The 27,553-nt window shown below is 37.7% G+C and overlaps 1 protein-coding gene across 8 annotated transcripts in view; it reads right to left on the bottom strand.

The window, feature by feature from the left end:
• THRB (thyroid hormone receptor beta) overlaps nucleotides 1–27,553 on the bottom strand; it is a 382,425-nt gene that overhangs the window by 306,238 nt on the left and 48,634 nt on the right. The window contains exon 1 of one of the 8 annotated variants that reach the window (XM_055285734.2): nucleotides 11,127–11,485. The exons of the other annotated variants lie outside the window; for them this stretch is intronic. The gene's annotated coding sequence lies outside the window, so the exon portion shown is untranslated. Of the gene's footprint in view, nucleotides 1–11,126; nucleotides 11,486–27,553 lie in introns of those variants that run through there. 8 annotated transcript variants of the gene reach the window in all.

Genomic DNA, 27,553 nt, shown 5'->3' with positions numbered 1-27,553 from the left:
GGAGGCAGACAGCTAAAGGCCCATGGACAGGTGAGAAAACTGGCCAAGCAAAGAACTTTCAGGGTATTGAGATAAAAGATCCCTCCTCTATTCTCATTCCTATCCTTCCTCTTACTTAAGGACCTCTCTCCAGATGGAAAGCCCATCCAGGCTTCCTGCCCTGGGCATTAAAAAAATTCTATTTAGGGTGCATTTATGATATAAAACCTTTTTACTATGGCTTTGGATCTTCCCCTTTCGATTCCTATTTGAGACTCAGAGAAGCCAAATGACTTAGCCAAGGTTATTTAAAGTTAAAAATAGAATTCAGTTCTCTGGACTCCTAGTTCATTGCTCTGCAGAGATTTAAGAACCTTGATGCAATTAGCTCATAAAAATAACATTGCATAGTCCTTTGTCCAGTAATTCTGAAATAACTTGGTCATATTTATATATCACAGCTTCTATCTTTGAGAATCTTTCATTAGGTCAGTCTCAACTGGGAATAAGTTTTGCAGACAGCAACTCTACATTATTGTAAACTATATGCCTTTAATAATATTTAATGTATTTCTGCAGAGGTGGAAAATTGCCTCATTATAATACCCCCAGGAAGAGTAGGTATTTATTATCTCAACCATGGCACAGCCTGGAGGGGTTAAAACAATAAGAGCACTGAAGGCCCTGAATCTCAGCTCCACCTCTTACCAGCTGTGTAACCGATGCAAGTTACTTGGCTCTCTGAGAACCTGTTTATCTATAAAGCAATGAACTTATTTCTCTTGTAGAGTTTTCCTAGAAGTGAAATTAGTTAATGGGTATAAAGATGACATAAATTTATGCCTGGCATGTCATAGTGCTTAGCAAATGTTAGCTCCTTCTTTCTTTTTCTCTTACACATGTTACCTCAGTGTCTCCCAGGACCAGCAATATTTGTGAGGTCCAGCGAAAAATAAAAATATGGTGCGATTTGCTCAGAAGCAATTAAGGACTTCAAGATGGAACCAGCAGAGTAGTCAACTCAGCATGGGGCCCTTTTGAAGAACTACGCAGGACACATGTCCATGTAGTCCAGCCCTGGCTGCGGGATCATCTCTGGAATGAATGCTCTCTAACCTTCTCTGTGGCTTTGTTTAGTCAGTGCTGAAGTTCATGGTGAGCACTTGAAGTACCAGCACAGGGTCAGAAGTGTGTTAGATTCAACCTCAGCTGTTCTACTTTCTATGAAACTTCCACACCCCAGAAACCTCTTTAAAAAGTGAGCAAAGGACACGAACAGACACTTTTCAAAAGGAGACATACATATGGTCAATAAGCATATGAAAAAAAGCTCAACATCACTGATCATTAGAGAAATTCAAATCAAAACCACAATGAGACACCATCTCACACCTGTCAGAATGGCTATTACTAAAAAGTCAAAAAATAACAGATGCTGGTGAGGTTGCATAGTAAAAGGAACACATGCACTGTCAGTGGAAATGTAAATTACTACAACCATGGTGGAAGAAAGTGTGGTGATTTCCCAAAGACCTAAAAACAGAAATACCACTCAACCCAGCAATTCTATCACTAGATACATACCAGAAGGAATATAAATCGTTCTATCATAAATACCTATGTACATGTATGTTCATTGCAGCACTATTCACAATAGCAAAGACATGAAATCAACCTAAATGCCTATCAATCGTAGACTGGAAAAAGAAAACGTGGTACATATACAACATGGAATACCATGCAGCCATAAAAAAGAATGAGGTCATGTCCTTTGCAGGAACATGGATGGAGCTGGAGGCTATTATCCTTAGCAAATTAAGGCAGGAATGGAAAATCAAATACTTCATGTCTGACTCATAAGTGGGAGCTAAATGATGAGAGCATGTGGACACATAGAGGGGAACAACAGACATTGGGCCTATTGGAGGATGTAGGGTGGGAGGAGGGAGAGGGTCAGGAAAAATAACTAATAGGTACTAGGCTTAGTACTTGGGTGATGAAATAATCTTTACAACAAACCCCCATGGCAGAAATTTACCTATATAATAAACCTGCACATGTGCCTCTGAACCTAAAATAAAAGTTACATTAAAAAAAAATAAAACCTCTTTAAGGCTTGTAGGAGTCTCATAATAACTCTTTTTTCATAGGGCTCTGGTGCAGGTGAAAAGAGATTAAAGCAGGAAAAAGTACTAATCCAGGGCCCTGGCACTGAGGACTCATGTGTTGGCTGTCATTATAGTGTCTTTCTTTCCCTTATACATCTCCCAAGTCTTCAGGCTTTACTAATCCAATAGGTTGTATGTATGACAGTTTCCACAGGAAGTGCCACCCAAGACGCTGCCAAGGCACCCATGCCCAGAGAGAAAAGCATGCAAAATGGACAGAATCTCCATCATTGATTATTTTAATGCATGGACACTTCAGAACTAAGCATAGTGAATTGCCTTTATTACAACATAAAATGATGATGATGCTATTAATGAAATTAATGAAAGTAAAATATCTGTAGCTTGTAGTGGCAATTTGTTTTCTAATATATTTGCATCATCATCTCATTTAATGATCCCTTCCTCTAAAGCACCCTGTCTGCAGATTACGTTATCATCTCCATTTTACAGGCGAAGAGATGAAGTTTCCAAGACATTTAGTGATTTGCTCCAAGGCGCATGCTAATCTGATTCCTAGTCTGGTGTTCCTTTTTCCCCATCAACAAGAATGTGGTTAAAGTAGCATTTATGTGTCTGTCTCATCTATTCCTGTGCATAATTGCTTTACTACTTCAACCAACAATGACTATACAAATAATTTCATGTAGTTTTCAAAAACAAAGGGAAATTGGACAAAGTAGTAAATAACTCATTTTACATTTAAATAGGCTTGAGGAGCTTGGGAAAAATGTTAAAGTTTGAAATTCTATCTAATTGTTCACAAAGCCTGTGCTATGCTATCACAGTTTCCATTAAAAGTGGTCATTTGGGAAACTTAGTATCCTGGATGGATAATTTCCCAGAGTAAAAGACCCACTAACAAGGAATTATGGTCATCTGGACTTGAGGCATGTATTTTATTGGTGCAATAATTATGGGAGAGTTGTCATTTTCCAACCCCGTTTTGGAGGTGGAGGTGAGTGGAAAAAGTCATGTCAGCCCTGCACTGCCTGCCTCTGAACTTTACATGAGGCAAATAAACTCCCTTTTACTTCCCTTTATTTTGGGTTTCTGATATTCCCAGCTAAATCTAATCCCGATACAGCCACTCTCCTCAATTTCCTCCTCAGATGAAAGCTTAGATTTCCATTTCTGGCAAAATGGGAGCTAAAAGACAGATGTGCGTGGTGAATGTGCATTCACCATTCTTTCAGCTGCTGCTGAAGATTTTTCACCTCCCTGGCCTCTGCTGAACTTACTTGTGGGGACATGACCATATTGGTGGTTCTACTCTGGAGAGTTCGGGCCTTACATCAACCTCCTCCAGAATCCAACAACGAAGGGGTGACATAGAAAATAATCTCCAAAGATGGCCACCATCAATTTTTTCCTTCCCTATATGCACGTGCCACCCCCTCTTGAAAGGGGGGTCTATTTCTCCTCCCTTTTAAATCTAGGGTAGCCATGTAACTTTGACCAACAGAATGTGGAGAAAGTGATGTTCTGGATCTTGGGACTTCTTATCCCCAGGCTTGAGAGAGGACTGGAAGTTTCCTTTTCAAAGCCAGCTTCTGTGTAAAAGGCTGACTACCCTAAAACCACCAAGCTGTGAGAAAGCCAAAACTAGCTACGCAGTGGACCACATGAGAAGCGCCAGCTCACCATATAACTAAGTAAGTCCTTCTTGGGGCTTCTATCACAGCCCAGCCACCAGCAGAATAAGGCTGAGTCGGCGACCCCCAGTCAATGACCAATGAAGAAAAACTGCCTGGCCAATCCTACCTGAAGTCCTGACCCATAGAATGGTAAGAAATAATAAATCATCATTATCTGAAGCCACTAAGTTTTGGGATGGTTTGTTATATAACAATAGATAACTGAAATAGATGAGGAAGGATGAGAGAACACTTCCGAGGCAAAGAAAGGGAGAATTGGTGAGAAAAGTGAGAAAACCCTACTCTGCTGTCAGTTTCTCCTGGCTCCCAGTCCCCCAGCACTGAGAGTTTTTTTTTTAAAGTGTAAAGCACAACTATCATTTCCATAGACAAGTAAATTCTGCATTCCCAAGAATTAACCTACAATGCAAATTTGGAACACAACTTGTTCAGAAGTTGGCAACTTATTCAATGCCCTTCAACACTCATTCTTGACATACATGTGATGTTGAGCACCACTGTTCATTTATGTGTCAGACTAATGCCTCGTATGTGAAGCAGACATGAATATCAGGTTAGTCCTGAGCAATTCCAAGGACAGTAATAGCACTATACAATTGTCTGTGTACTATATCTGGTGTAACATGATTATGGGTAATTATGTTAATCAGTACTTTTTATAGCCATCTATTTATTGAATTTGGTTTCTCTCTAAAAGAAAAAATGAATACCAAGGTATGTATGATCTACTGAAAACCTTTACTTATTTCACCACAAAAAGTTCTCAGAGGAAAATTCTCTGTTCCAACCCAGCAGAAGACAAGGTATTTAAATAGAGAAATTTTTATAAACGTGCTTTCCAGGGACATATTAAGCATGTCAATGGAGAATCATTTTACTAAAACTATCTGCTTGGTTACTAAGAATTATCAAAGTATTTATAGTTCAGTTAATTTAAGAAGAGGACTTCAGCTTTTTAATTTCTGAAATTAGTACAGCTTTTTAATTTCTGAAATGAATATTAGAATAGTAGCTTGAAAGGATTTTGGTGGACAAAAGTTTTCAACCATGATTGGCTGCTAGAAGCATTTGGAATCCTTTCATTCCTGCCCATCTACCCACCCTCCGCCCACCTTGCAGAGGTTTCAGTTAATTGTTCTGGGGCAGACATCAGGCAACAGGATTTTAAAAAAATACTCCGTAGGATTCTAATACCTAGCTAAGACTGAAAACATTGTTGAAAGAGTGTGGGCTTTGAAATAATCCATAGGATTGAATTCCAAGCATCAATAGTTTTATAACTGAGGCAAATGGCAAAGCCATGGTAAGGTTCTATGGCAGTGGTTCTCAAAGTGGGGTCCCTTAGTAAGCAGCATTGGCAATATCTGGAGAACTTACTGGAAATGAAAATCCTTTGGTTCCACCCAGACCTACTGAATCAGAAAGTCTAGGGTAGGGAGTGGGGCCCAGCCTCCAGGTGATCCTGCCATACGCTACAGTTTGACAAGTACTGTGCTACATGATAAGAATTACAAGGGCTGACTCCATGTACCTTCACTGTTCCTCAATATCTACATAAATTTTCACAGCCTAGAATTCTTCTCTCTCTCCTTGTCAAGGTCTCTTGCTTTTTAAAAAATTGTAAAAGTCTAGTAGCAAAACTTCAAAAAAGTAAATGCATTGTTTTATTTCTGATTCTTTAATTCACTTTTATTATGTTATAATTAGAAAAGCAGAAAGAATAAAAAAACTCCTACTTTGCAATGTTATTAACATTTGATATAAATTTGGTTTTTACAAGAAAAGATCAAATTTTGCACATTGTTAAATAAACTTCTTAATCTGCTATTTCACACACCGCATCTTTTACATGCTACTATTTAATACAATATTTGTACATATCAACATATCATATTTTTGGTGTAGACTTATATTCCATTATATAAATATACCATAATTTATTTAATCCATCCTTTATCAGTTGATTATAATTTTTGCTTTTACAAATAATGTTCCCATTAATTATTAAAAAATTGTTTACATCCATGATGCCATTCTTGGGATCAGTTTTCAAGATGTGGTATTGCTGGATCAAAGCATACAGTGGCTATTGATGCACGCTGACAAATTGTCCTTAAAAAAAAACTGCACCCTTAGCAAGGGATGAGAATGCCAATTCTTTTGTGCCACAGTTCTTGCTATATATTACTAGTTTGTTTAGTCTTTGTCAGTTTAATACAAGGATGACTTCATAGTGTTTTTCTTTAATGAAGTTAAATCTGTCATTGTGTTTTTGTTTAATGCCTATTTGTATTTCTTTATTCTCATTATTTGTCCATTTTTTAAAAAATGTGAGTATTGGCCGGGCGCGGTGGCTCACGCTTGTAATCTCAGCACTTTGGGAGGCCGAGGCGGGCGGATCACGAGGTCAGGAGATCGAGACCACGGTGAAGCCCTGTCTCTACTAAATGTACAAAAAAAACAAGCCGGGCGTGGTGGCGGGCGCCTGTAGTCCCAGCTACTCGGAGAGGCTGAGGCAGGAGAATGGCGTGAACCCGGGAGGCGGAGCTTGCAGTGAGCCGAGACTGTGCCACTGCACTCCAGCCTGGGCGACAGAGCAAGACTCCGTCTCAAAAAAAAAAAAAAAAAAAAAAAAAAAAATGTGAGTATTCACCTTTTTTCCCTATTGAATTGTAAACGCTCCTTATATATTAAGGATTACTTTTACCAACAATTGGAGCTAAGAAAAATATCATAAATACTCAATTGAGTAATATCAGAATAAGTTAATTTCAATTTATTATTAATAAGAACTATAAATAATTTGGTTGGATTACACTATTGCAAATCTGGCAACAATCAGTACCCATTTCCCTTTCCTAGGCCTGAGCTATGCTGAACAAAATTTAGTCCTTCTCTGATTATTAGAGATCTTGTGGTGCCTACAGGTGATTATTCTAAATTTTCCATTGTGCAAAGAGAATGAGACACAGAAAGCCCAAGTCCTGCCTCCACAAGCTACCAGTTGGACAACCTAGACTGGGGCAAGTAATTTAACCTCTAGTGCTTTGGTTTCCTTATCTTTCAAACAGAAATAACAAAAATAACCTCTACCTCATATGATGACTATGAGAAACAACGAGTGTAAGAGTTAAGCACACAGATTTCAGAGCCTTTCTGGATTTGAATTCCCACTCTACCATTTAATAGCTATTGTCTTGGGAAAGTTCTTAATCCCTCTGGTCCTTAGTTTCCTTACCTGTATAATGATGAAAATAATATAATTTACCTATTAGGGTGGTTGTAAGGTTTAAATAAGTAAAACCTATTTACCTACCTATCTATCTATCTATGTGTCTATCTATCCACGATACCTGTTTAGCTATCATCCGTATAGCTACCTGTCGATAATCTATCTGGCATTTAGAACAGTAGCTGGCAGGAAATAAGCACAATAATCATTATAATTAAATAAAATAACTTTATGTTATGTCCTTTCTTAACCACAGTCCCTCACAAATGTCACTGGTAGGGACTATAACTGCTATAGGGGCCACCACAATATTGGTAGTTATATAAAATTGGGTTGAATCTCTACCAAACCCAGGACATACTCTGGAAATGAGTTTCTGAATAAGCCTCTAGCATCAACTTGCTTTTTTGGTGATTCACCTCATTTTATTAAATGTGAAGGGGAGGAAAACCAATCTGGCTTTTGTTAGCTGAATAATGACTGCAAAGCTAACCATGTGAATTGATTTTTTTGCTTCCATCCTAGAAACCCACCTTCGGCAGATAAGCTATAAAAATAGTGTACCCAAGATGCTCTAAGACAGGTTCATGTCATTTCCTCTCACAAAGCAGAACGCTGAATTGATTTTTAGATTAATTGTCTATAGTTGGGTTAACTAAATTCTGTGTTCTCTGATTCATGCTCTGTACTAGCTCACAAGAAAATTTTTGGTCTTAACACTTAATATGAATCTAATTAATGCAAAAGATAATTAAAAGAATCTCTCAGCATTTTGGTCATTTTATCAGATGAAACTCCCACTTTTATCCCCATGATTTACACTGTATAAAAGAAAATATACCCATATGGAATATGCTTGTGAATCAAAAACAAAGCCAGTGCCCAAAATACAAATCAAAAACACTGTCTAGAACAACAGGCTTCAACTAATGAATTAAAATGATTGCTGGTTTCTTTAAAATATTAAGCTCATCGATGCTTGCCAAAAACCCCTTGGCTAGCTGAGTGATTCAAACTGCATTGTTCAGCTAGAGTTTGAAATCCTTCCATTCATCATTGACATGTGAGAGACAAGACAAGGTTTTTGACAAAAAGGGGATGAGGCGCCAGATGGTTTCCATCTGTATCTCCATTGATTGTACAATGAAAACCCACCTTCCCTAATCAGAAGGCTGTGCCATACATGGAAAATGAATACCCAGTGTTTTTAAAGAAGCACAATCACCCCTTCCCAACCATAGATGTATAAATATTAATGAACACAATCTGGTTCTAAGCAAATTTAGCATGAACTTTTAGCAACCCTCCCTTGACAACTTCCTCTCTTTTTAACTGAATTAAGCTTCTAAGTTCTGTGATTAAAAATAGCAAACCCTGCACTGAAGTTGGATCTGTGACTGAGGTAAACCTCTCCCTTCCAGCTAGTAACCAGTTAACGTAGCTCATGTGATTGTGTGCTTTTTATAACCAAAAAAGGGTCTTAATTTGAATGGATGCTTAGCACATATGAATAGTGAGATATAGAATCCATACAAATAAGCAGAAAATTGATAAATTAACCTATCATTTATGCCATGACTATTTCCAAAACTACTTGAGCAAATTTAGAGATTATTACACACAGTATTGAGGTAGTTGTTAAATAACTTTATTTCTGTAAAACCCTGTACTATATCATATATTGACTCATATTTTAACTTTCCTGTAAGCCAATAGAGAGTATTAAGACTGTTTTAATAACTAATGTTAAAAAGAAAATAGTAGATTCCTTTCTTGGATGTTTGAACTTGAATCATAGTATCACAGTATCTTTAACCAAGAAGATTTGGTTAGTCTTATTCTTTCTTGATTCACTTCCTGAGGTTTTCCTCGAAATATCAGAAGAGACTTAGATTTGAAAATTTCCATTAATTCCTTCCTTTGTTTCTTTTCTTTTTAGTTCAAACTAGGAAGGTTTGCATACTTGCCCCAGCTTATGTGTCTTTAATCTGTTGAAGCAATGCATTTTCCAAGAAGCATGTTCCATGTTTTCACCACTAATGGTTCCCTGTGGAACAGAGTGGTAAGTCTTTTAAAGTAAAATATATCAAATCAGTCCAAAGATAATATGAAAAATTAAATCCATATACTAAGCTTTAGTCTTCATGTGACGGGAAGGAATTAATCTTTTTCCTCTCCTGCAACATGCATTGTCCTCCTGCTGTCAATAAACAAAATATTATTGAGTACCTACTATGTGCCTGGCATTAAGCTAAGCACTGAAGATTGATACATTGGACAGTGATGCTATTCTCAGGCACAGATGCTATTTCAGAGCCATCCTACAGAGATTGGCTAAAGAATGTTCTTTGCTGTATGACAGCAACATTGTGCACAGAGCTCATATGTATTTCCATTGCAAGTGATCAAGCCTGTCTCTTAGCCCCCAGTTGCCTTTCGGGAATAAGCGCTCAGTGGAACTTGCCAGTGTTACCAGCAGTGTTACTGTTTGTTTAAGGTTCAGTTTCACCAGGTCGTGGCAAGTTTTTAAAACTCTTCCTAGCCCAATTTGTTTGTCAGTAGCATGATAAGATATCAGAATAATATCAATAAAGCTGGAGCAAAAGATGAGCTAAAGCTGCAGAGAAAACGCTGAGCTTATCAAAATGCGTTTTTGGTTAAGTTCAAGGCAAGAAGAACAGGAAAAGCTAGACCCACAGCTTGAGCCAGATGGTGCAATGTTAGCATTAGACAAAGAGGAAGAGAAACAATGTCTCTCCTCATTTCTTTTGTAATTTTCATCAAGAAGAATACTCTCCAAACTGCAAAAAAGATACCTTAAATGGTTCATTTTAGTAGGAAACTGAAAAAATAAGAAGATTGAAGGTAAGCCAAAAAAAAGAAAAAAAAAGTAAGCACATATATGTGTTTAAGTCTCTAGGCTCAGATGCACTGGATCTTCAGAAATAATGGGAAAAAACAAACAAGCAATAAATAATTTTTTTGATGTATGAGAAAATTAAATGTTTTCTTGATTATCAAAAGAAGGAGCTGGGGCAGTGAGGGGAGAAATGTAGGTTTGGAAAACAATATCCCATAAAATAGCCATAAAACCCCTAATTCTATAAGTTACATTTAAATACATGGTTTATGAGTACTATAAAAAGAAAATTATGAGGTATTCAAGAAGAAGTAGCACATAGTTGGGAAGGAGACATAAATATGTGATATATGATATGTGGTATTTGACGTATATACTATATGTTATATTACATATACATATATATCAATATATGTAAATATATTCACCTTGATATATATGTATGTAATATAACATATTATATGTAAGTTATATGCATATATGCAAGGTTGCATCATATCCCTATTTCAGCAAGGTATTTGACAAAATCTTACAAGATATCCTCAGGGTACGACTGTAGAATATGGTATGAATGACAAAGAATGAATGAATGAATTGGACAATTGTTAATTAATTAATCAATATCACTTGAGGAAATGGTATGTAGAAATATCCCACTGAGCTCTGTTCTGTCAAAAAATTTATTGATTTGGGTGAAGCCGAGAGAATTATCATCACAATTGAATCGTTGTAGATAGTTGACATAATCCTGTTTCAAAATGAATTTGAACAAATGGGCAAAAACAAATCAGATGGAATTTATTTGTGTAATTATTTTTGTAGAGACAGGGCCTTATTATATTGCCCAGGCTGATCCTAAACTCCTGGCCTCAAAGTGATCCTCCTGCCTCGGCCTCCCAAAGTGCTGTGCTGGGATTACAGGCATGAGCCACTGTGCCCGGTCTCAGATGAAATTTACAGAAGAAACTATAAAGTACTGCACTGAATATCCAAAATTTAGTTAGAAATTACAGGATGCAGGGTTTGGGGAGACAGGATGACAGCAGTTTAAAATAAAATTTTAAGTTGACACAGTGGTATGGTGGCAAAGTTGAAAAAAAAATTGTCAGTAGGATTTTAGAGAAAGAGTAACAGAACATGTTTGTCCTCTTCATTCCCATTATTCATTGTCATCCTGGTGGTGATGAGGACTTTATCACATACTAGCAAGTGCTATAAGGAGAAATTACCATGAGCAAGAAGTGGCCCTGTTTGTTAGTGATCCATTGTGGAGTTTATCAGGATGATCCTCAGGAACTGGCTGACCTGGGACATAAGTAAAGTATGAAATGAAATATCCAGCATCCTTAGAGGAAGTCTAAAGAATAGAAAACAAAAGAGAGACAGTAAAGCAACCATGAGGTATGGAAATAGAAATAGTCGCAGTGTTCCATGACATAGACCAAAAGCAGCTTCATATGTGAAAGCTTCATTTAGGAGAGGCTTTGCATTGAAGATCAAAGGGGAACTCATAGACTGCTCAATAAGTCATGCTAGCACAATTGTTTTTCATATGAGAAAAATGGAATCAGATCCCTACCTCATGCCATATAACACAAGAATCCATTCCAGATGAAATATATGCTTAAATGTAAAGACAACATTTTTAAAGAATATAAATTTATTACCACTGAACTCTATAGCTAAAATGCTAAAGATAGTGAGTTATATGTGTATATATTTACTTCAGTGAAACCTTTAAAAAAGACATTTAAGTCCTAGAAGAAAGAAAGAAAATATTAGAATAGAAAGAAGAGAATTTCTTAAGAAAAGTTGAAAAATTACTAACCATAAAAGAAGAAATTGACAAATTTGACTACATTAAAATTAAGTCCTAGAAGAATGACTCCCACAAACAATAATGGTGAGAAGAAGAGCTATTTTGCCTTCAACAAGGTGGTGACCCAAGAATACATCATCAGCATTTACAAGGGCATCCAGGGAGTGGGCTTTAAGAAGTGTGCCCCTTGAGCACTCAAAGAAATTTGCCATAAAGGAAAAGGTACTCCAGATGTGTGCATTGATGCCAGGCTCAACAAAACTGTCTGAGCAAAAGGAATAAAGAATGTTCCATACTGTCTCCATGTGCAGTTGTCCAGAAAATGTAGTGAGAATGAAGATTCACCAAACAAACTCATGCACTGGTTACCTGTGTACCTATCATCACCTTAAAAATCTAGTCAGTGTGGGTGAGATCTAACCACTGGCTGTCAAATAAAGTTTATAAGACTGCCAATGAAAATAACATATGTTCATTTAAAAAAATTCCATACAGTGAAATAGTAAGCCAAAAATTGGGAGAACTTTGCAACACCTAAAAGTGACAAAGGATTAGTCTCTCTCTCTCTCTACACACACACACACACGTTTATAATTACTATGAATCTGAAGAGAAGTGGGTGAAGACATGAACAGTATTTAACCAAAAAAAGGAAGCATCAATGGTAAAGACAGATAGGAAAAGATGTTGAACCTCATTAGAAATCAAAACATGCTTTTTCAGATCACAATAAGGTACATTTTACATGGACAAAATTTAAAAGCCTGACATTATCAAATGTTAGCAAGGATGTAGAGCAAAAAGAAGCCTAATGCACTTCTTGGAGGGAGTGTTGACTAGTTCAATCATTTTGAAAAATACGTTTGAGTTACCTAATAAAGAATATATTTACCCTCTGATCCAGCAATTCTACTCCTAGAAAAACTTACTCAACATGAACCAAAGATATATGGAAGAAAATTCACAGTAGCTTTATTTGTAATAGCAAATCTCTGGCAATAAACTCTCCAAAGAGGAAATAACCCAAAAGTCTACACAGACTACACAGAACAAAGTGATATATTTGCCTAGCAGAATATTATACAGCAGTGGAAAATGGGCACATTCTAGCTTTATATTCTGGATGAATACATCTTAGAAATACAAATATGAATGAGAAAAGCAAGTTGTAGGAACATATATATGACATGCTACCATTTTTATAAAACCCACAGATAAGCCAAATTTTAGAATATATTGTTTAGGAAGATATACACACATACGTAGTACAGCTAAAACTCATCCAAATAATAAACACAAAATTGATAATAGGGAGGCAGGAGATAGGATCAGGGAGGAATACTACATATTTAATATCAACATTATTGGTAATATTCTACTTTCTAAAATGAGTGTTGGCTTCATGGGGGATTTATTCAATTACCAAGCTTCATAGCCTACATATACGTTATAACATGTACATTTATTCATATATAAAACAAGTTAAGGAAAGAAAAGAAAAAGAGAGAGACCAAGGAAGGCAGGCCTCCTTAACCCCGCCAAAGCTATGTAGGCACTGGCAGGCAACCCAAGGTGTAAAGAAATATTTTGCTTCTTTCTCTGTATTTCAAATGGGTTATGAGTCAAGATACAGCTTAAAATTGGATTCTTTCTGGAAATGGGCTAGTCTGTCTAATTTTCCATTAATTCTATGTCAGTAGGGCAAGGTTACAGAGGTACGTACACATTCTAGTTAAGAGAGGGGAACCTCTCACCATATTCAGCACTAAAGCTATATCTGCAGTAGCATATTCAATTCTTGGAACTACATTTTATGAGAAGTATTTGAAAAAATAAAGAGCTTCCCAGGAAAGTTAATGTAGACACTGGGGTGTTGAAAATCCATTTCACACGAATGGCTAAGTGAACTTGAATTTGAGATATTCAACTGAGAGAAGAGATTAGGAGAACTGTGATAGCTAACTTCAGAAATTAAAAAGAAATGCTGTGAAACTGCTTTTAAATTTCAGCTTTATACTGCATATAGAGTGGCTCCCTCCTGCCAATGGATAGAAATGTACTGAGGCTGATTTAAGGTTTGAAAATTAAAATAACAGCTCACAACAGCTAGTTGGATGACTGACTCTGGATGATGGCCTATTACAGTCCAACAATTTCCTAGAGCTATGAGAGAATGTTACCCTTTAAAAATGTTTAGAATTTCCATTTTTCCTATAATGGATTATATTTTATAATTCAGACCACAGGCTTAGTATATTTTTGGTCTAAAAATATCTAATAATATTATATAATGTTTATCTTGAATTCAGTTATATCATTTATTTTTTATTTCTACTAACTCAGTTCCAGAGATAAAGAATGAATGACTCTGCTTCTCAATAACTACCTAACTCTGTGGAATTTACTTAATCTCTCAAAGCCACAGTTTCTTCAGCTGTAAAATGGGAATAATAACAATACCTATCTGTAGTGGGTTAAATAATGACCTCCCAAATCTGTTCAAGTCCTAATCCCTGGAACCTGTGAATATGTTATCTTGCAAAGGGACTTTGCAAATGTAGTTAAGGATTTTCTGATGAGGAGATTATGCTGGATTATCTGGTGGCCCAGTATGGTCATAAAATTCCTTATAAAAAGGATGCAGGAGGGGTCAGAGGCAAAGGAGATTATGTGATGACGGAAGCATAGATTAGAGTGACGCACTTTCTAAAATGGAGGGAGAAGCCAAAAAATCAAGGAGACGTGTGGCCACTAGAAGCTGAAAAAGGCAAGGAAATGGATCCTTCTCTAAGAGCCTCCATGAGGAATTAGTTCTGCAGACCCTTTGACTTCAGCTCTGTGAAACTCATTTCTGACGTCTGACCTCCAGAACTGTAAAATAATACATTTGTGTTGTTTTAAGCAACTAAGCTAGTGGTAATTTGTTACAGCAGCAACAGGAAATGAATTCACCATCTCATAGGGGTTTTGTAGGGATCAAATGAAATAAAGCAGTAAAAAGTTCTTGGCTTCTATTACTATTATCATCAACCTTATTTTCTCAAAATGAAGATTCAGCCTTTCAGTTCAGTGACTGCCCTCAGTTATTTCCCCCGTAAGGCGTTTTCATACTCCATGTACATTAATGACATGGGGAAAAGACCCTGGATGGGAGTAAGGAACTCACAGCCATAACACTGAGGGTCCTGACAGATGCTCAACTTCTCTAGGCCTCTATCCCTCAGCTATAATTACAGGCTTGATTGTTCCAGCTCTAAAATGCAAAGATTATGTGCTTACTTAGGTAGTCCAATAAATGCTTTCTAAGTCCACCGTCTTGTTCCTCTCTGATGGTTTATCTTGTAGCTAGTGTCTGAATTCTCTAGTGCCGACCTCTCCTAGGTTATCTTTACTTTGGGCACTGATTAACCAGACAGTCCTAATTCCATGCTTTAAGAAAAGGAAGATGAAAAGAGGACTAGCAGTTCTCAGCTTAAATTTATGTTTAAAAAAGATATTCGGTGTTTTACAAATGATGTTCTTAGCAAAAAATCCTAGCTTTAAGGGTCCATATAGATTTGTCCTGGAGCCTTCTGTTTTTAATTCAATGCAGTTGCTTTCAAGAACAGGGTTGACTGGCCATCCTTACCAAGTGTTCTGCCAAGGCTCTTATCCTCCTAAGCAGCAGGACGTTTGACACACTTCCCTTGTTGCTAAAGGTGTAGATAACGGTACATAGGAATCAAACATGACCAAAATAGAACAGACACCAAAGTAATGTTGAGCACAAGCTCTCTTTCATATCTCCACTTTCTCCAACTCACCATGGAGAGAAGGACTGTGAAAAGGCTTTGCCATCCATAAGTTATCCTTTAAACGCAAAACATTCCTACTGATTTGAACTCAGCATAGGGTTGGATGTTGTGATAGAGACTCAGACAGCACTCAGTTGACATACAGAGAAAGTACTACTTCAATATGAAGCAACCCTCAAAACTTCCTTCACAAGATGGTCTTGAAAGAAGAGTAGATCTTTACTAGCTGGAGAAAACAAGAAGGACATTTTGGGGAAAAAGAATGATGTGTATAAATGCAGAGAGGCTTCCTCTAAAATAAGAAATTGCTGTGTTTGGCATGTCATGGGGAGGGGATAGACACTAATTGAAGATGATGCTAAGGTCAGCTGCTACCAGTCTGTGCTTGCCATACTGGTATTCTGAATTTTACTGTGTAGCACTCAGCAATTAAAGAGACAACTGTCATGAGGAATGCGGCATGTTCAGATTGGGTTTTTTAAGAAAATAGGTAAAAACTGGTAGAGGCATCCAGTATGTGGCAATAATTGAGGTCTGGGAGAGGGGCTGTCAGAGTGAAAAGAGGGAGGTGTTGAACTGGAGCTGCCTTCATTGAAAACCAAGTGGATGTTGGAGAGACAAGGTCTACAAGGACCTGGAGGCTTCCAGCTTGGCTGATTAGGTGTATGGTAGCATCATTGGCCATGCCGTGAAAAACAAGGATGGAGGAAGACAGAATAAAGGTTGGGACCACAGACACTAAACTGAGTGGGTAGATAGAAGGCAAAGAGAAAATCAGAACCCTAGAGAAAAGAACCACTTGGGCAAAGTAAGGCAAGGAAGCAGACAGGAAATATGTAGGCAGAGGGACACAGGAGATTAAAAAGGATGATGTCAGAGAAACCAGATGCAGAAAGATGGACATGGAGGTGCAGATCAGCTGCTGTGCCAAATGTGGCAATATGGTCTGGTAGGTAAAGGACAGAAATGGGCACCACAGAGCCACATCCAAACCCCCAGGGCCCTGAGCGTCCCCAAGTGGAGGTGAACACGTCCCTTCTCCCTAACTTGATGAGATACCTCTCGCGACATTTGACATGTGCCTTGTACAAAGTATGGGTGTATTTGCTACATGAAACCAAGGGGAATGGAAGCTTTCCCATGTTCCCACAATGCCAGAAGGCAGAGCCTGGCTCTAGCCACCCCCACTCAACAACTTAAAACCAAATCAGTCCCCAAAGTATTGAAAAGGCAAGATAGGAAACAATGAGTAATGTGGGCCCAGGAATGAAACCAAAGCACGCAGCAATATGCACACATGCAGATGCAACGTTGGCCTCCTCCTCCGCGGCCCTTCCAAACTGTTTAGAAAGAATAGACGATTAGGACTCAGTATAATTCATTCTCTTTCACAGAAGTAGAAATTAATTGCCTCTTAAGTGACTAGAGAAAGCAAAAAACTACATAAATGCTTATACACACAATAATCATTAAATGTGCCCTTCAGAGCAGTCGTGGGAGAAAGTGGGGATTGGGAGAGAATAAAAAATGACACTTACATACTGAGACCTCACGGTGAGTCAGAAAACAATAAAATTTCTGTTTAAGGAAAAAGAGAGGAAAGAAATAATACTGGTATAACAATGTATAGTATATATCTGGGGGCAAGTGCAGGAAGCTGTGCTTTTCTCATGGTAGGGAATACCTAAGGGAGATCCAAAGAGATACTGCCTTTCTAAGGAAAAGAAAAAAAAAAAGAACAGAAGAAAGAATACTGGCAAGAGACTGAGTCACAGAGAGGAAAGCCCAGCACTGTGAGAGAACATAAGAACTGTACGCACCACTCCGCATTCCTCATAGTCTCAGAAAAGGATGACCCAGTTTATAAACGCACAGCAGTAAACAAGACACGCCTCGATGCACGACTTGATCATGAAAGATGGAGTCAGAACTCAAGGTTCAGGTTTCTTAAAATATATAGATAGTATGCACACACACACACACAAATGCACACACACTTCTCTTTCTCAAGTTTGAAAAAGTGTATCTGCTTGAGTAAATTGGAAGTTTAACAAGAGCAATGAATGCTTTTTAGCTTTCCTCTGAGCCTGACCTTCGAAAATAATTCAAGTTACCAGAACGCATTCTACATTTCACATTCTTGCACTGCCCTTGAACACAGATTCTGAGGAACTCATTTCTATGCGTAGAGCACACATTATTCCCTGGTGGGGTGGCCTGGAAGATCACGTACATCTAACCAATTGGGCCAAGCTTCTTCGAAATGCTCTGAGAACTTCTCATTTACCAGGAAAGATTCTCTTCTTCTGTGTGATGTATAATAATGTGAATCTCTTCACATGATGATCAAAGAATTAGCTAATCAATGCTAAAATTAGGTACAGATAGAAACATTCCAGTTCTCAGGTCTGGCCAATGTAGTAAAATCCACTTTAGAAAATGGAAACCCTTAAGTCTCATTGCAGAGGGTTGATGCAAAAGAGATCATCCAGTCCCTGTATCAATCAAATGTGTATGGACCTGGCGCTTTTCTCCATTATCATAAATATGTATGTGTATATATATAATGAAATATTATTCAGCCAAAAAAGCATGAAATCCTGTCATTTGCAGCAATATGGAACAGAATTGGAGGTCATTGCATTAAGTGAAATAAGCCACCCACAGAAAGACAAATATCGCATGTTCTCACTCGTATGTGGGAGTTACAGAAGTGGATCTCATGGAGGAAGAGAGCAGATCGGTGGTTCCCAGAGGCTGAGAAGGGTAGGGGGAAGATGAAGAGAAGTTGGTTAATGGGTACAAAAATACAGTTGGATGGAAGGAATAAGGTCTAGCACTCGAAAGTACAGTAAGGACACTATAGTTAACAATTGACTGTACATTTCAAAATAGCTAGAAGAGAACTGGAATGTTTCCAACACAAAGAAAAAATGTCTGTAGCAATGGATATACTAATCACCCTGATTTAATCATTACACATTGTACACATGTATCAAAAGATCACATGTACAAAAATATGCACAACTATTATATATTAACAAAAAAGTTTGCTGGAAAAAAGGCGGGTAACAGATCTTTGTTACTTTTCTGAATTTATTCAAGGATCCTCCTGTCTATGTATGCCAAACCAGAAAGGAGATAAGGGAAGAAAATGAACATACTTTTGGGCTCAAAAGCCAAATTTACCCAGCAGGAAATGGGTTTTCCCTTCTCTGAACTCTTATACAACTCCATACCTCCCTGATGACACAGATCATCCCCCGCCTTAAATAATTTTTATTTGTGTTTATGTCTCAGCTCTCCTACTATTTTGCAAGCTCTTCACAAGCAGGATTGCATCTTAATATCTTAGCTGAGTAATCCCTCATGTCTTTCAAGGGCTTTATACTTTCCTAATATGCCTTCAGATGCACTATCTCATTTGGTCTTCATGAGACTCTCAGTTAGGTGGGGCAGGCACAATTATTTTTATTTTATTTTATTATTATTTCACTTTATACATACAATTGAGATTAAGAAAGGTGAAATGAATGGAAGGTTACATGGCTACCCAGCTTCATTCCAGAGTCCAGAATGAAGCACATTGATGTAGGCTCCCAAACCAGGCCTTCATCCTCCACACCAAGCTTTTCCTCCTGCCTTCCCACATGCCACCTTATATGGCTGGTGGTCAGCCAGGTGCCCATTACAAGAAAGACATCTAGAGAGAAGAACAAAGAAGCAGAAACATAGAGCAGTTAAAAAGAGAAAAAGGATGGACACCAACTGATCTTCATGTTTTTCTAACCTGAAAAGCCCCTGGAATACTGTTGCTAGATATGAGATGACTCCCATCTTCTTATCTCCATAAGATAGTCATGTAGTAATGCCATTGTCAGAGGGAACAAAAAGGTGTTTGTGTGTGTGTGCACATGCATTCTTTCTTTAAAGAATAAAGTGGCATTAGGAGATCCACGGGATCATTGATGTTGGAGTGGGGAGGGCTCTCAGGGGGCATCTGTTCCAGTGTTGCTGGAGACATCCTCAGACAGAACAGAAAACTGGAGCTGCTGGGGGATGCTCCCGGCAAAATGACTTCTTTACCTAGTTATAAAGGAGTGGTATCTTGGCTCCTCTACCCCCTTATCCAGTTACTGGCCCTTGGTAAGAGAGTAGATGAGAAGGTAGAAGCCCCTGTCAGGTAGAAGGACAGAAGTACAGCCGTAGAAGGACAGAGATCAGAAGTCCCCCTAAATAAGGAAAAGGCAGTGTCTTGGGTAAGGATCCCCACAAGCAAAGCCTGAGAGAACAATTCCTAGGCAAATCAGGCTCTTCATGGAAACACATGAGGGAGTAAGGGAAGCAAGGGAGGGCAGGGGAAAAGACAAACAAAGATGTGGTGTTAGAAATCAAGTCTGATCCCACAGGGAGCTCTGGGGTGTAAATCACTCAGAGGTCATTCTGCACAGAGGCAACGGGCCTGAGCTGTTGTACCTCAGCATCAGGTGGTAACTGGCCAAGGGCTGTCCCATGGCATGGAGGCTGTAACCTCCCAGGCATGAGGTAGATGAGGTAGATGTTATTGTCTGGATGAGGTAGATGTCATTGTCAAGGGCAGTCCTCCAGAGGATGGTGCAGATAGGAGAATCTGACAGCCAACACATGCAGCAGTTGGAGGGCAAGGGGACTAGCCCTGTTAAGGGGGCCTGCGTGGGGCACTAATAGCATCTACTGTAGGCTTCTTCTCACACCTACAGGAGCTGAACTCCAGGTAGGTGGTCTAATTCAGAGCCGGATGCCCTCTCACGAGAACTATGGCATGGGATCCTCTGCCTGGGATCTGTTGTATTACCCCCTACTTTACAAAACCATATCCATATGTTTCTATATTCTTTACACTTAATGAAACTTTAGAGTCTCTATATTTGTTGGTGCCTTTCAGTCAATCACTACCTCCTTGTGACAACACATGTAAAAGACTTCTTCACAATTCTGTTTTCCTCCACCCAAATTTCTATTTGTACATCTCAAGGAGAATGGGGTCAGTAACTCCCAAAGGCAACACACTCTATTTTGCTATTAACTACATGTTGGTAACTTTAATAAAGTAAAAATCTATTTCCTTATCATTTCCACTCACCAAAGTGATGAAAAATAGGTCTAATTTTTAGATATCAAATACCTTCTCTTCTACAGGTCAAAGAGCCACAGTTCAGATTGTTCCACCATGTAGGACATGATTGCAAATCTGTTTGCCCATCTGGTCCCTACCCAATGAAGAAATTCCAGTTTGTCCATGACCCCATTTAAGGAGGTGCCCAGAACTACCCAGGAGTCATGTGACCCACATAGATCAAAGGAGGATTATCCTTTTTGTTTGGGACACAGCAGTTCAATTAATGCAGTCTAAAATTAACTTCATGATTTAAATAAACTCTACTATATGATCCATTATGCCACTGATTTAAACTGAGTCATAAATAACAAATCTACATATATTTGCATGTGCTGTCTGTCTCACCCCAACTTTAGTTTCTAGATTGATTTTTTTAAACTTAAGTATAGGCTTTTATACCTGTTCAATTAAAACTTAATCTTGTTCCATCATTCCAATCTGAAATGATCTCTCCAGGTAGTAATTCTGTTACTCAAAGTATGTGCCATGCTTCCAGGTTTCAGGTCAATCATAACGTTGACACAAATATTACCTGTACCCTCAACAAAATCATTGATAGAAAACAGTACCTTGATGGGGCTAAGAGTGGATCCTCATAGCCCACCATTAGAGACCAGCCCCACACAGGAGCCATTCTAGCACACACGCAGTTTGATTCATGCCTTTTTCAAGACCCAGCCTCAATGTTATGATCAATACATTTCTTCAGATATGTATTTTGATATACTGAGTTGTGAAGAATACAAAATAAATTATAAAATATTTGTAGTCACATGCGTTTATTAGACTATAAAAACAGAATATAAAGCCAGTAGTAGTTTTACAAATAAAAATAATCCAAGGAGGCAAAGGCCAGAATAACTCAGAGGTCATTCTAGGTATATTCTAGGTATATAGAATATAATTTCAGAATGAAAAGATCATTTTTTTCCCATGTAGAATAAGTTGATAAGTCTGAGGGGGTGAAAGGGATGATGACTGAGCTCTGGATAGGGACACATGGAATACAAATTGTACTAAGGGAAACAGGTGATCTGAGATAAAAGAACACAAGAGACTAAATGACTAAATTAGTTATCTATTGCTGCATGACAAATTCCTACCAAATTAACAGTTTAAAAGACCAAAAGTTATTTCACAGTTTCCATGGGTTAGGAGTCCGGGCTCAAGTTAGTTCAGCCCTTTGTTCAGGATCTCACCAGGCTGAAATCAAGGTGTTAGCTGAAGCTGCAAACTCAACTATGGCTTGGGGTCTCCTAAACTCACTGGTTGTTGGTGGAATTCGGTTGTTTGCAATTGCAGGAAAGAGATCCTTACTTTTGCTGGCTGCAAGCTGAGGGCTGTTCTCAGTTCCTAAAGGCCACCTACCATTCTATGCCATGTGGCTTTTTCCATTGTATGGCAATTTGCTTCTCAAGGCCAGTAGGGGAAACACTCTTCATTCTGCTAAAATGGAGTCCTATACTAAGTAAAGTAGTCAAGGGAGTGATTATCATATTCACAGGTCCAGGCCAAGCAAAGAGAGGAGATTAGAAACAGTGTGTACACCATTGGGTAGGAATCTTTGGAGCCATCCCAGAATTCCACCTGTCACAATGACTTAACGTGGCTGAGGCATAGTGAGGAACTGTGGTAGAGGAGGGACCTGGAGAGGCCTTTTGTGCCCTGCTATGGAGTTTGAATATTATACCGAAAGCAATGGAGGCACATTAACAGATGCCTCTCCCTTTGGGGACATACAAGAAGATGTTATAAGTAATAGTGGTTAAGAAAGTATTCTGGGAAGCATGGCGCTTGGAGAGAGCATTATTGAATGAACTGAGGCAATAAATGTAAAACATAGCATAATCCATATATACCTTGATTCTGTTTACAGTTTACTCATCCCGCTTGCCTACATGACCGCTATGAGAAAGCAAAACTACACCTTGCCCTGTTGCCCTTGTGATTAAGTGTGCCCTTCACATACCAACGACAGATGAAACAAAAATATTTTTGCATCATTAGAGACTCCTTCCAAAACAGAAAAACCCTATCTCACTCTAGTCTCCCCAACCAAAAACATTTTTAAAAGACTTTAGCCCCTTTCCTGTAAGTTGCTGGCTCCCTCAAGAAAAAAATCTTTATCTGTGACTTTGGAATACAGATATCTGCAGATATGTGAGGATCCAGACAGGTAGGATAAGCATGTGAGAATTGCCGCTTTTTCACCAAAGAGGATTTTGAACAGATTAACTGTAACTTTGTGGGCTAATTTTTTTTTTCTTTAAATACCTGTAGTATCCTTTTCTCAGGGACTCCCGTGCTTCTAAAGGCTGGACAGCCCTCCAAACATTACAAGTAAAAAGTACTTCAATGTTCAATTTGTCTTTGAGTTTTCCATTCACAACTGTGTCTATACCCTGTATCCTCAAGAGCAACCACAGTGTTTATTTTTAAATATAATAATAATACTATCTATAAGCTACTTATTATATGCCAGGCAAGGCACTGATCTCAGAGCTTCATATCCTCACAATCATATGAGGAAACCACGGCACAGAAAATTCAAGTAACTTGTTGGAGTTTACCTAGGTTGTTAGTGGTGGAGCTGGGATATGAATCCAGGTAGAATATTCTGCAACAGTTCGCAGTCTTGGAAAAAAATAGGCACTTACTACTCTTGTAAGGGTGACCCTTGAGGCACTCAATACATGATTGCTGATTAACAATTACTACTTTTGAGGTGGCAGAGTCAAAAATATTTTAAAACTAAGGTCTAGCCAGGTGCAGTGGCTCACGCCTGTAATCCCAGCACTTTGGGATGCCAAGGTGGGCAGATCACCTGAGGTCGGGAGTTCGAGACCAGCCTGACCAACATGGAGAAACCCTTCTATACTAAAAAATACAAAATTATCCAGGCGTAGTGGCGCATGCCTGTAATCCTAGCTACTTGGGAGGCTGAGGCAGGAGAATTGCTTGAACCTGGGAGGCAGAGGTTGCGGTGAGCCGAGATCGTGCCATTGCACTCCAGCTTGGGCAACAAGAACGAAACTCCGTCTCAAAAAAACAACAACAAAAACAAAAACAGAAAACTAAGGAATAATAACTACAAGATTATGTGACAGAAGTAAGGTGCTGGGCACGGTGGCTCACGTCTATAATCCCAGCACTCTGGGAGGCCGAGGCGGGTGGATCACTAGGTCAGGAGATCGAGACCATCCTGGCCAACAATGGTGAAACTCCGTCTCTACTAAAAATACAAAAATTAGCTGGGTGTGGTGGCACATGCCTGTAACCCCAGCTACTTGGGAGGCTGAGGCAGGAGAATTGCTTGAACCTGGGGGGTGGAGATTGCAGTGAGCCAAGATCACACCAGCACTCCAGCCTGGCAACAGAGCGAGATTCCGTCTCAAACAAACAAACAATACTGACAGAAGGACAATTTTTAGGTATAATATGAATTACCAAAATTGCCACAAATAGAAGTAGAAACACTGAATAGATGAATTGATTAGAAAAAACAATCTGACAACAACAAATAGAAACAACAACAGCAAAAATCTTTAAAAGTTATAAAAGTATTATCTGGTTCAAAAAGTAATCCCGATATAGAGAATTTCAGAGAAAAAAAAAATTGCCCATGAAAACATAATTTCCATAGGTGCAGAACACAGAAAATGATAAAATCTTTCTAATGATTACAAAAAGTTTACATAATTTTGATATCAAAACTAATAAGATAGCATAAAAATTCAACTAAAGACCAAATCATTATGAAAATTGATGCAATAATCTCAAACAAATATGGAATACAGCAGTAAGTTAAGAAAACATTTCATCAGGGCCAAGTAGGCTTTAGTCCAAGACTAAAAAGATGATTAAATATTAGGAAATCTGTAATTATAGTGCACCATTTTAATAGATCAAAGGCAAAACTTATGCAATAATTCGAAAGAAACTATGATACTCCATATCAGGTCTGGTGTTAAACACATTATAAATAATTCTTACTGGATACTCACAATATCCTCACAAGATATTTACACGATTATCTTCATATTACAGAGTAAGAGACTGAAATTGGAAGGGAATAAATAAATTGCTTAATGTTACACAATTCTAAGAGGAGGAGGTATAATTTGACTCCAGCTCTGGCCATAAATCCCATACTCTGGCTTCCATGTTATATGCTCTTCATGGATGATAATTTACCAAAATCATCCAAAAGGCATTTTATAGTATTCCAAAACCCATTTTTTTAATTTTAAAAATTCTCAGCATATTAGGAATGCAAAAAAATTTCTTTAACATGGTTAGAAAAAGATCTATCATCAAATAAATAGCTGTTAAAATCAGAAACAAGATAAGAGTAGAATGCCAGTGAGTATTCTGAACATTGCTGTGGAAATTCTGGCTAATGCTACAGGACATAATCAACAAAGAAGAGACACATTATTTGGAAAGATGATAGAATCATTTTTTGATTATAATATAATTGTTTATAAATAAAACTCAGGAGAACTAAGTGAAAAATAATTATAATTAACAAATAGAATCAAAAGACAAAACATTAAAAGCAATAGCTTTCATATTAACAGTAACCACCAATTAGAAAACAATATTTTAAATAATCTCAAAAATAATTAAAGTATCTAATACCTAGGAATAACCTTAAAAAATACAGGATCTCTACAAAGAAATGATTTTTTTGTCACATCACATAAGACTTGAAAAAAAGATATTTTGAAATGATTGAAAATTGTGAAGATGCAAACTTTTCCAAAATAATTCATAATTTGCACATAATTCTATACAAAGTACAACAAGTTTTGTTTTGTTTTGTTTTATTTTTTGAGATGGAGTTTCACTCTTGTTGCCCAGGCTGGAGTGCAATGGCGTGATCTCGGCTCACTGCAACCTCCTGCCTTCCAGATTCAAGCCTCTCAAGTAGCTGGGACTACAGGCGTGTGCCACCATTCCTGGCTAATTTTGTATTTTTAGTAGACATGGGGTTTCACCATGTTGGTCAGGCTGGCTTGAACTCCTGATCTCAAGTGATCCACCTGCCTCAGCCTCCCAAAGTGCTGGGATTACAGGCATGAGCCACATGCCCTGCCCAAGATTTTTTAAATTTGAAAATCAATTCCAATACTCACCTTAAAGAATGCTGAGACAATAACTGCTAAAATAAATTTAAAATACAGAAAAACGAAAGAGTTAGGGGCCACCATGTCAGAAACAGTCTATAATACAAATTATAATGGGACATATAAACTATAATATTGTTCTGCTACAAAAATTAATAGATGGTTACTGAAATAGAGAGCCCAGACACAGAAATGTATATACCAATTAAAAGATAGATTTAATCAAAAAATCAGTGAAGAAAAGAGTACTCATTTAATAAATGGCATTGAATTAACTATTTGAATAATTTAAAATGTATGTTGCTATCTCATACTATATGTTAAAACAAATACAGATGTTATGTTAAATTTTAAAATAAAATAATAAAGGATTATGTAAAATACAGGTGGTTATCTATCAGCTACTGAGCCTAGCAAATAATTTCTAAACATAAAGGGAGTGAAATGTGTCAGAGAGTAATAGTAGATTTGACTGGAGTAGCAAAGGTGAAACACATTTATATATCAGAGAGCATAATACTCAAAAGGCAAACACCAAACTGGAAAAATAATTTCCAGAGACATAACACACAAAGGTAGTTCATAAGCAAAATATTAACATCTCAATGGATAAATGGGCAAAGAACATAGATCAACAAGTAACCAAAAATCCTTATAATTATCCAATAAGCATTTGAAATTTTTTAAATTTTTTTTTTAAAAACTAATGCTTCATGCTGTTGAATGTGAGGATAAATAGTCACGACACTGACAGTAGGTATGTAAATTAATATCTTTGGCCACATCTATGAAGAATCATAAAAACGCCCATGCCCTTTGATTGCCTCTCCTAGGAACTGTCCAATAGAAACAATTAAGAAGGTGAAAAAAGATGTAATGCAAAGCTATTCAAGGCCATATCATTCATTCTATGCAGAAGCATAAACATTCAACCATAGAGATACATCCAAAAGTGCAATATTATACAGTCATTGAATAATCATGTTTTGAAAAATATTTAATGTCATGAGAAAATTTTCCCAGTCAAGTGAACATAAGTAAGATATAAAACTTTGTCCAGACCATAATTGTGATTCTGTGATGTAACCATATATGCAGTGAAAAAAACTGGAAGAAAATGTGCCAAAATGTTACAGCAGCTATCTCTGAATACTAAGGTAGGCAATTTTTATTTTATACACTGAATATCAGAATAAAATTTATTAAAGAATAAAAACAATATTGTCATGAGAAATCAGAAGCTGGACACATTGGTCATGACCTTCTAAGGATGTAAGGAAGCCTTTGCCTTTTATGTTCCTCTAATTTTACTGCATGATCTCACAGGGAAATGAGTGGAGCAAGTGGCCCATCAGCCACCTTGGCCTCTGAAAAGAATTGTCTCAGAAGCCATCTCTCTTCCTACTCACCTCTGCCAATCTCCTTTCCTTCCACTCAAAGTCTGGCCACAACAAAAAAGAAAGCAGGTTTGGAAAGAGGTCAGTATGCTGGGTTATTGTTAAAGGAATTATGTGTGTTTGTGTGTTTCTGCAAAAGTGCATTCTGCTGCTGCTAAATGATCGTTCCATAACACTATCTACATTGGAAAGATCTTTCTCAAAAGAAAGAAAGAAAGAAAGAAAGACAGAAAGAAATATACTTTTGAAAATTCCTGCAATGCCTACTGTGACAGTGACATCAGAAGTCTATTTCTCCTTCACAAGCATAATTCATGGAGCTTTACTGAAACCATATCATTTGATCACTCAACAATATT

The sequence above is a fragment of the Symphalangus syndactylus genome, chromosome 1 (assembly GCF_028878055.3).
Source record: "Symphalangus syndactylus isolate Jambi chromosome 1, NHGRI_mSymSyn1-v2.1_pri, whole genome shotgun sequence".
NCBI classification, from domain to species: Eukaryota; Metazoa; Chordata; class Mammalia; order Primates; family Hylobatidae; genus Symphalangus; species Symphalangus syndactylus.
The sequence above is the reverse complement of the archived record's forward strand: the minus strand, read 5'-3'. Positions and strand labels throughout refer to the sequence as shown.